At 39.5% G+C, this 10,470-nt stretch overlaps 1 protein-coding gene across 2 annotated transcripts in view; it reads right to left on the reverse strand.

Moving 5' to 3' along the window:
* Positions 1–8,358, reverse strand: part of klhl43 (kelch-like family member 43) — a 16,975-nt gene extending 8,617 nt beyond the window's left edge. For both annotated transcript variants that reach the window (XM_012859726.3, XM_021315013.2), the window contains exon 1: positions 8,168–8,358. The gene's annotated coding sequence lies outside the window, so the exon portion shown is untranslated. The remainder of the gene's footprint in view (positions 1–8,167) is intronic.
* Positions 8,359–10,470: the final 2,112 nt, after the last annotated feature.

The raw sequence follows: 10,470 nt of genomic DNA on the forward strand, positions 1-10,470 counted from the left end.
TTATTTTTAAATGCTATGGTAGTTTTACACCAGAATGTCTTCTCAGATGTTTTGGAAATTTTTTTTTTTTGTTAAATATGCAGCGGGCCTTAATGTTCTTCCATGTCAGCAGTGGTTCTGGGCAATGGGATTAATCACAGTGAGCTCATGATTTAACATAGGGTGGGATTACTTCTTCACGTAGGGCCAGTTAATTCGGTTTGTCTCATTCTTCTTCCTCAAATAAATGAAATCATTTTAAAACAGGGTTTTGTATTTATTCAGGTTGTGTTTGTCTGACATGGACGTTGATCCACAGCGTTGCCGTCGCACAGACCTCGTCTCTGTCAGGAGGCCGTTGAGATTGACAGGTGCAGCTGGGCTTTAAGGACCGGGCTGCAGTTTGTGTTTTACAGCCACGCTTCACTGCAGCACGTCACACAGAGTAACAGCACAAACATATCTATTCTCAGAGTGGGCCCAGTTCTGCAGATTAAAGCAGCGAGAAGACCAGAAGAGACTGTAGAAGCTGTTCAGGAGACACCGGCAAAATTAAAATAGAGGTGACGTAATGTTTTATGTAGATTTTTATGTTCAGGATATGGATGTCAGGCTCGTTCATCCGTCTAATGTCTAATTGGTTCTCAGTTCCTCTGGACTCAGATGCTCTTTAGCCAAACTGAATTTCTCTTTCAAAGACTAAAAACATTATGTTTGATAATATGTAAAGCAAAACCAGTCGGCCATTTTGGAAATGATCCTGGAACTACAGCTCTGTCAATGCCAAAAAGCTACAGCTCTGTCAATGCCAGATGCATTGACAGATCCAAGGTTTTATAGGACCTCTGATCAGAACTACGTCTCTGTTTTCCAGGTACTTAAATGATATTTGATTATGAACATAACAAGTCCAAGAAGCATGGCCTGAGGAATCCTCCAAAGGAAAGGAGCCCAGGGAAGCATCTCCTTTTCAGATGCTCAGAGTCCATTTCTTTCTATGTAGCGAAGCGGTGGCTCAACTCCAAGCTTCGGTGTTGATGTCTGGAAACTAGACGAGTAAATGAAGACCTTTCAGCTCAGCTTGTTCTTTGGTACCACCCCCTTATTATTCTATCTAGACCAATCCTTGATCCATCTATCCATCGTCTGCTCCATCCTGACATCATTCATGAACAAGACACCAAGATACCTGAAAACCGCGTCTTGAAGTCGAGACTCAGAGGGAGGATCGCAATTATTAGTGTCTGAGAATCACAGTCTGTATAGGTCTGACTCTCATCCTGGCCCAGTGTATGCTGAAGATCAGGGCGCTACAAGAACTGCATCATCCACAGAAAGGCGAGACCCTGAGGTTTCCGGACCAGAAGAGATCTGCTCTGGAAAAAAGGTTGAGTTGATGCTCAGGATGCAGACACTTCTTGTTTAGGGAAGGCTGGGATGTCCATGAAAGCAACCCTAGAACTCCATCTTTCCACTAAACACCCACTGCTTTATTGGTTTTGCAAGAAGACTTTTGTTGTCTGCCAGTATTTCTTTCTGCATTTGTCAAAGATTTAGGAAGATTTCCTCTTAGCTCATGAAGGAAGTTTTAGTCGAACTGTGTCCAGCCAAAAACAAATCATTGGGCACCAAACTTGACTCGAAAGACCAAACCTGGATCTGTGAACAGAAATCCAAACATAATCAACTGCAAGTCACGACAAGCTGCATTTTATGCGGCCAAGAAATGCATCAGCATGTTTGAAAATGGAGTTTGAGCAGAATATGTGCTGGAGAAGATTCTCAGTCATCGAGGTCATGATCATTCCAAAAAAAGTAAAAAAAAACTACTAAACTACTGGACTTTTTTTCCGAAGTTTGAAGATGTTTCGCTTCCCACCCAGAAAGCTTTCTCAATTCAAATGTCTGGAGTAGTTTGGAGTACCAAGCTTTATATTTTTGCCTGAAAAGGCTATGTTATGGCTTAGATAACATGCAAATTAAACCAAAACTGGTCCACCCCTTAGCAAAGATGACCCTAACGACTCCCCATTGGAAAGGGGTGGACCAGTTTCGGAGTTAATTTGCATGTTATCTAAACCTTAACAAGGCCTTTTTGGGCAATAATATATATATAGTTTGTTTTTTAACCTTTTTTGGAAGCAGAAAATGTGCTTCCCTGCTTCTGTTCTGATGGCTTAAAGCGAACTTTGTGATAAATTTTTGCTTCAACAACAGATCTGGCCAGATTGCATGCTGGAGAACAAGGAAATAGGATCCAATCCTATTTATAAATTAGTCTCGGTTTTTAAGTTTGCCTTTGGCTTTCATGTGTTTAGTCTCTTAAGCCTAAAAAGAAATCCGATAAAACTTTATTCTAATATTTGGGCGAGATCTCTACAAACTGATCTGTTTTTCAGTGTCTATTTATGTCTGTTGCCAACGGTTTCAGTATGTAACTTCAGGATTTCTGCTGGCAACATTTTGTTAAGAGATTATTGGTGTCACTGCCTCCGAAACATGAAACTGCCAAACGTCTTAAGTAAACCAAAACACATAACACATATTAGCTTCAGCTGCAAACCTGCAGCCAACCTCTAAGACACAGCTAAAGTGACCCGTCTGGATCACAGATGTTTACTCGGTCCACGCCTCTATCGCTTCGTCCTTAAATAGCACATTTTGGCCGGCCGGGATCCAGATATGGACCGAGCCGGGGTGGGACTCAGGACAGAGCAGGACAGATCTGCAGCTGTTGTTGGTGTCACATGAAGAGGGGTACGCCGTTACATAAAGTAAAGACATCCTTCCTGAAACAGTTGAAACAGCAACAGTGCAGCAGCAGAGACTCTGCAGAACTTCGTTATATCAGACGCTGCAGCGTGAAATCGTTTATTTGGATCCATTTTAGTCTCCATTTAGGATATTGTTCTCTAACTCAGCTGTTCAGAGATAAATAAGCCATTAAGCTAAACCCCAAGCTGCTCCCATAAAAAAATACGAGGAGAAGAATGACTACAATTGCATTTCTAATGCTATAGAATGATGATATAGAAGTCATGGAATGCTTAAAGTTCTCTACGTATGCTGATGACTATCTGCTATTTTTAACAAATTACATTTGTTGTTAATGTCAAAAGATTTTAACCTAAATTTGACACATTATGCACATTTCTTAAGACAATTTACCCTATTTACACTACTGCTCAAATGTTTGGGGTCACTTAGAAATGTCCTTATACATTCTGTAAAAATAATGATTTTCTTCAATTAAAATAACATTAAATTTATCCTGAATACAGTCCAGACATTGACAATCTGGTAGGGTTGTCCCGATGCCAGTTTTTTCCAGACCGAGTACAGGTACGAGTACTTCAGTTTAGATACTTCCCGATTCCGTGTACCAATACTGAGTACTTAATAAATTGGTATTAATAGATCACAAATAATTTAACAATATCATTGACCACTGAAAACGACTGACCATCAAGAGCGATGAATTCGATTAGAGCTCCAGTTACCTTCTCTCCTTCATTTTCATTTGGAGGGTCATCAAGCAATTTCTTGGTGTAGAGCACCACTACCTGGTATAGAGCGGTATCTTTAAGTTGCAGCTTAGCCCAGCTCAGGAAAATTGGTATTGGTTCAGAGTATTGGGTTCCTTTTACAAGTACGAGTATGACTACTTGACGCTGATATCATAACTGATACTGATCGAAACACCACTACAATCTGGCATTCTGCCGGAGCGGCCAACACAGTCACCAGATCTCAACCCTACTGAGCTGTTGTCGGAGCAGTTTGACTGTATGGTGAGTAAAAAAGTGCCAATCAAGCCGATCCAACTTATGGGATGAGCTTCATGAAGCACGGAGGGGACATTTCCTCAGATTACCTAAACAAACTGACAGCTGGAATGACAAAGCAAGGCTGAAATCGCTGCAAACTGAGGATTCTTTGATTAAAGAAAAGTTTAAAGGACAAAGTTATTTTTCAAGTGCAAATAATTTCTGTCAGTGTCTTGGCTGTATTTCCTATTCATTTGGCAACTCATTTGATTAATAAAACGTGGCAAAAATTTGGTGACCCCAAACGTTAGTGTATACATTAATGTAGCTCAGGTACTCTACAGCTGTTTCAGTGATTCACACAACCTGTGAGAGTGAATTCAGGCATACTCAAAGCAAATAAATTTAGGACAGCACAAAAGGCCATTTTATTCTGTGCCTTGGAAGTTATAAAGCAAAGATAAGGATGCAAGCCAACTAATTTAGGAGTGTATCCCACAAATCGTTACTTGTAACTTTCAAGGCAAGGATGAAGGCCTTTTGTAGTTATCTTGTCCCACTTTACCCAGCGTCTGAGGATACCTGAATTCACCCAGTTAAGTTTGCTTTTTCTCCCATTCTATCCCACAGTCTGATAGTTGAAAAGTATTTCTAACAGGATATGCAAATGAGAACAAAGGGAGTTCTTAGTTTAGCTTGCTACCGAGTGCCAAAACTAAAAACAGTGGTATTTTTAGTTTTGGCACAAAGTATTTTAAAGAACCTGCTTTATATAGATCAATCTAATTGAGGTCTGAACGTTTTAAGTATTTAAAATTCCGTCTGAAATACTTAATTTAGACCAAATTAAAGGCAAAAAAATTAGGTTACAACTTCAGTATCATCAGCCAGTTAATTGTGCAAAAGACAGATGGGCACACATTGCCATCCAAGGAACATGCAAAGGAACAAGATAAATGTGATATGGACGTAACTGACAGATAACCATTGTGTTTATGTTTTTTTTCCCCAACTGCTGGATCCATCCCCAACAGCATAGCATCGTGGGAGGGGAGCCACAAAACGCCTCCGGTCTCAACGGGATCTTAGATACAAACACTATCCTTCCTTTGTTTGGCATTGACCAGGTTTAACAGAAATCTGGTTTAAAACTAGTTGGTCTTAATTAAAATAAATATTAAATATGGCTCAGACCATGCTATTGCTAACACTAATAGTAAAAGCTAACACTAATGCTAATGATAAACCTACACCTTATATTAAGAAGAGTGTTTTATAATTCAAATGAAAACACATTCAAGGAAACAGTAAAATAACAACTTTAACATAAGTTGATGCCGTTGCAGCTTTGCATGATTTATGTTTGCATTTAACTTTTTAAGAGATATTACTCTCCTGTATGATTTATGTATTTAGTGGTTTAAAAATCCGATACAGTGGCAATACATACAGCAGAAGTCAGGGTTCACAGATATAATCCTAATTTATCCTCCTATGGCAACAAATACATCAGATAAATCTTACATCAATGCTAGTAGTTGATACTTTTTGAAGTAAAATTAGTCAAAAATTTATTAACTTCATATATATTTATACAGTTTAGAGCAAATGAAATCATGCTGGGTCATAGGAGGTGTCAGATTTAGTAACAGAGTGATTCAGCCAAATGAAAATAATCGCCTTGTTGATCAGCTGTCACAGACATGTGGTATCAAGGTCAGACTGGAACCAGCTGCCTCGTCACCTTTGAAACTGGGACACAGACGTCAAGCCTACTACTCATCATCATCATCATCATCATCATCATCATCATCATCATCATCATCATCATCATCATCATCATCATCATCATCATCCTCATCGTGTTTCACTCTTGTTTTTCCAACTCTAGCCAGGAAGTTAACAATAAATATTGCCAGATGCTCAAATCTATAAATTTTATATTATGTACAGATAGATGTGAATCACATCAACTGGGAATTGTTCCATGGAAATTATATATTTTTTAACACTAATGAAACTATATAAATCAAATAACATTGAGAAAACATATTATTGTTGAAATATTAGAGATGTGAAAATCCTAAAGAAATTTTACTGAAATCATTAATTATGAGAAGCTTAGAAAAAAGAGAAAGAAATACACATTCTAAAAAGCATTGCCTAAACATGAATCCCTTAAGATAAGATAAGAGATAAGATAGTCTTTATTGATCTCACAATGGAGAAATTCACTCGTCACATCGGCTCATACAAGAAGGTGCAGAGTAGGGACTTACTATATGACATGTATTTATTTGTAGAAGTGATTGGTTTAAAATGCATAGAAGATAATTGTTTGGTAATATAATGAAACTTTGATGAACATATGTCCCAATCCTATGTCTGCAATGTACACATCTGTATACAGTTACTTATACCTCGCATATTGCTAAAAAAAAGTTTTGGCTCAAACTCAGAGTTTAGATTAGGAGGCTGAGCTGTTTTATTGGTTTAAATAATAACCCTGTTTTCCTGAAACGCCCTGTGATGAAAGAGGCAGGGAAAACATTCAAACTAAACTAAACAAAAGGAAATCTACTCTCAGACTTTTAAGCTGATAACAAAGGAACAGATCTAGTAAATATAACGCAGGATAGTTAAGAACAGAGCCTTTCCAATTGTTAGTGGGAAAAGCAGCTTAATAGATGTGATATTTAAACAGTTGAATAAATTAAACTTAGATGAACAAGAAAGAAGTTTATTAAATGCTATAAAAGGATAAAAGGAACAAAATATAAAGACATTTGCAGAAGAAAGCACACAATCCTATCTATCTATCTACCTATCTACCTATCTATCTATCTATCTATCTATCTATCTATCTATCTATCTATCTATCTATCTATCTATCTATCTATCTATCTATCTATCTATCTATCTATCTATCTATCTATCTATCTATCTATCTATCTATCTATCTATGTGTGTGTGTATAAGAACCTTAAGGGATGGGTTAAATGCAGAAGACAAATGTCGCTGTAATGTACTCTTGCAATGACAAATAAAGATTTCTTCTTTATCTCCGCATGTATACATTTGTTAAACGCAGGTTAAAATACTTTAAATGTATTTTTATTTTGTTTGCCAGCGGTTTTGCTGGCTGCTCAGGCTGTGAAGTGTTCATTGTGTCCATCAGAGACAGCCTGGGGGGAGAAACCATAGATATCCATAATAAACCCTTTATTATGGATATCTATGGGAGAAACCGTCTCTGTGATGACTGGTTTTAGAAAACAGCGCTCTCTATCGCCCCCCTGAGTGTAAAAGTGTAAACAGTTTGTGTTCAGGATGTGTGGGATCTGCAGATGTCTGCTGCCCCTTTGCTGACCTGGATGGAGGGAAGGTCAGCCCTGAGGGTCGATCTAACGACCGATTAGAGCAGGTGGTTTATGGGAAATCTTATAGTTTTCTGATGTTGGTGCATCCTGACTCTCCTGTTATTAGCAGTTTGCCAGCATCAAGAACCCCATGAAGCCACAGGCTGTGGTTATACGCTGCAGGAGCTTCCAGCGATGCTTCACTGCTTCATGTTTGTGCAGCTAAACACAGAGAGCTGCATCCCTCCTTCAGCCTCTATCAGCCGAATATCTTCCTCTCTCATCAGAGTATTAATAGCGGCTGGTTGGGGTGTTTGTGTGTTGGAGCAGGACAAACACCCCCTGCGGTACAGTAATATCCCTGCAGCAGCTGCCAGCTGCTTCACATTGTTTCCACTCAGACTTTAATCTTTCTGGGCTAATTTCGCGCTACATGAGGACACACGCGTGGTTAGTTGCAGAATAAACCACGTGTTGCAGTGTAAACAGGAAGTGGACAGCACTTCAGGGTTTCTGAAGGTCTAGCACATCTTCTTTGGACTTTGGCTGCTTTTCTTCCCGTCTCTGGCAGATGAGCATCGGTCTGAAAGTCGGGAAATCCTGGAAAAGACCCGACAGAACCTCGCAGATGCATCCCGCTTCAGCAGAACGTTTCAGCAGAAGGTTTCAGCTCGTTTAGCTGAAAATAAAATCCTGTTGGTTTTTTTTAATGTGGCTTTGGGATTTCTTTTAGGCGATTTGTTTTTTTAAGGAGATTCAACTACAGAAAAGTGTGTCAAACAAGCTGTTTGGTCCAGTTGTTATATCTTGAGTTTAAGAGTTTTTTTATGTCTGATTGATCAGCAGGTCCCAATAAACAAAAACATTTCACTTTAAATGGGTGAAAAAGCAGCTAAAGCCCAAAAAAAGATCTACAGAAAGCCTGGAGAACTGTTTACCTGTACCACCTTTACGGGGGTCCAAGATAGTCCGACTTCTCAGGAGGAAAACAGGCAGACATATAGAAATGGATCTGGACATTTAAATAAACTTAGGGAGCTGTAAGGAAACTAGATCTGTTACCTTTCTCCTCCTTCCTTTCTCCAGTTCTCTCTCGTCTTTCCCTCTTGTATGCTTAGTTCCTCTGTTGTTTTCCTCCGGTTCCTCCTTGCCTCGTCCTCTGGCCCGTCTACAGGAGTGCTGTGTGTGTAGTTCAGGGTTTGAGCGTCAGGATCACCTTTCCACCGCGTAGCGTCCGGCCTTCGTCAGAACCTCCTCTCACATTTTCCACCTCCGTCTCCTTATAGAGACTCTCCTCCTGACCCTCCCGGCCAAAAATAGCCCAGAATGGCCCAGCTGTCCCTTCGCCCGGCGCCTCCTCCTGCGGGGCCTTCAGGGTTTCAGGTTTTAGATCTGGTTCCTCTTCTCTTCACACAGAAAGCAGGCTAGTGGCAGCGTTCAGCTTTTCTCCTCCAGATGTTCCAGAGAAGAAGGAAGAGATATCAGAGATACATCCGTCTGCTGCGTTCCACCTTCGTTCCTCCTGAAGGATTTCACTCCATCCTTCACGGTTTTCTTCAACAGAATTAGCTTCTTGGCTGCACTTCTCTCCATTCTGTCTTCTACTGACTGTTTGCTGCCGCAGCTGAGCAAGCTCTGCGCTGGTGGCAAGACGATCCTGCAGTTCAGGATCAGCTCAGCCTCTCACCTCAAAGTCCTAGATGGTCCGACAGACTTTAAAAGAAAATTATGAAAAAGATATTCAACTAAATCAAAACAAATAAGATAAGATTAAAACAGGGAAATGTCTACTGGCCAAAAGTGTGAAATAACCAAAAATTTAAATACAAAGGTCTAAAATGTGATTGTTAGAGTCCTCAAAGAGGCCAAGCTTTTGTTCCCTGGACATGTCCAGATGCTTCGGTTCGGTTCTGAAAAGGTTCTACCAACTGGACTAGATCAGTGAATTGTTCCCTAATCAGACGTCCGGCCTCAGTTCTCGTGTTTAAAGAACGTACATCTTGTTCCCAAACAACCCGACATAAAAAGCGATCTTCTGCGCCTCATTATCAAAGTTTGTGTTCATTATTCCTGATTAGATTCCTGAGTTCACGGTTTCTTCGTTTCTCTGATACTGAACCAGAACAAATTATTTCTCCACATTCAGATTTCTTCTGCTTTTTTTGCTTCCAGTCCCGCTTAAATGATTCAGATCATCAAACTAATCAGACAAGATAATCTGAGTGAATACGGAAAGTAGTTTCCAAATAATCATTTCATTCATTAGGGTGAAAATACCAAACAGACCAACCTAAAAAAAACCTGATCACGTTGAGCAAGTAAGTCTGGAAATGGCGGCCAGATCTTTTGAAAAGGCGTGGGCTTCTTCATCGTATCACATCTCTCCATGTGCGATTCCTTAAATGTAGACAAAACTTCTCCTTTCCACAACCCAGAGTGTCCAAACAGAGCAATACTGGGATCTGGCTTAAATTCACAATCAGAAACATATATATATATATATATATATATAAAAAAAACAGTTAAATACAACACTCCAGAAACCGCACAACTTTGGGCTTGTCCAGAAAAGACTAACATCGCTCACATAGGGGAGAAATTGTGGGGAAGATTTTACATAATTTAGCTTTAGAATAATGAACTGGTGTCTGACATTCACAGAGCTGGACAGTTTTCTGCCGATCCGAGGCTATCTTAGATTTATTTAACAAAGTTGGTCATTTTTTTTTATCTTGGGGACCCAACAAGAGCGTGTTAAATCTATTATCTTCTGTAAAGCCCCAGTGGGTGGGCGTTCACACTGAGCCTGGTTCTGGTTCTGCTGGAGGTTCTCCTCCCTGTTAAAGGGGAGTTTTCCTCTCCACTGTCGCTTCATGCATGCTCAGTATGAGGGATTGCTGCAAAGCCATCAACAATGCAGACGACTGTCCACTGTGGCTCTACGCTCTTTCAGGAGGAGTGAATGCTGCTTGGAGAGACTTTGATGCAACCTGCTGGGTTTCCTTAGAGAGGAAACTTTCTGACCAACCTGGAGGATCTGATGGAGTCTGACTTTGGAAAGAAGGCGATGCGTGTTGTGAATAAACTGAACTGAATTAAAACTAAACAAAAATCCGTCCAAATATCTCAAACCGATTAAAAAACATTCAGTCACAGATCATTTAATAGATGAATGTAATGGATAAATAATTAAATAAACAGCATTATTGATGTTTGAACAATTTATTTTTCAATTATTGTTTTTTTCCTCCAAAATGTACTTTTGAAAATAGTACAATAATAAACTGTTACGCCAAGTCAGTCTGCCTGTAAAGCTTATTATTATTATTATTATTATTATTATTATTATTATTATTATTATTATT

This window comes from Fundulus heteroclitus, chromosome 13, assembly GCF_011125445.2.
Source record: "Fundulus heteroclitus isolate FHET01 chromosome 13, MU-UCD_Fhet_4.1, whole genome shotgun sequence".
Classification (NCBI taxonomy): domain Eukaryota; kingdom Metazoa; phylum Chordata; class Actinopteri; order Cyprinodontiformes; family Fundulidae; genus Fundulus; species Fundulus heteroclitus.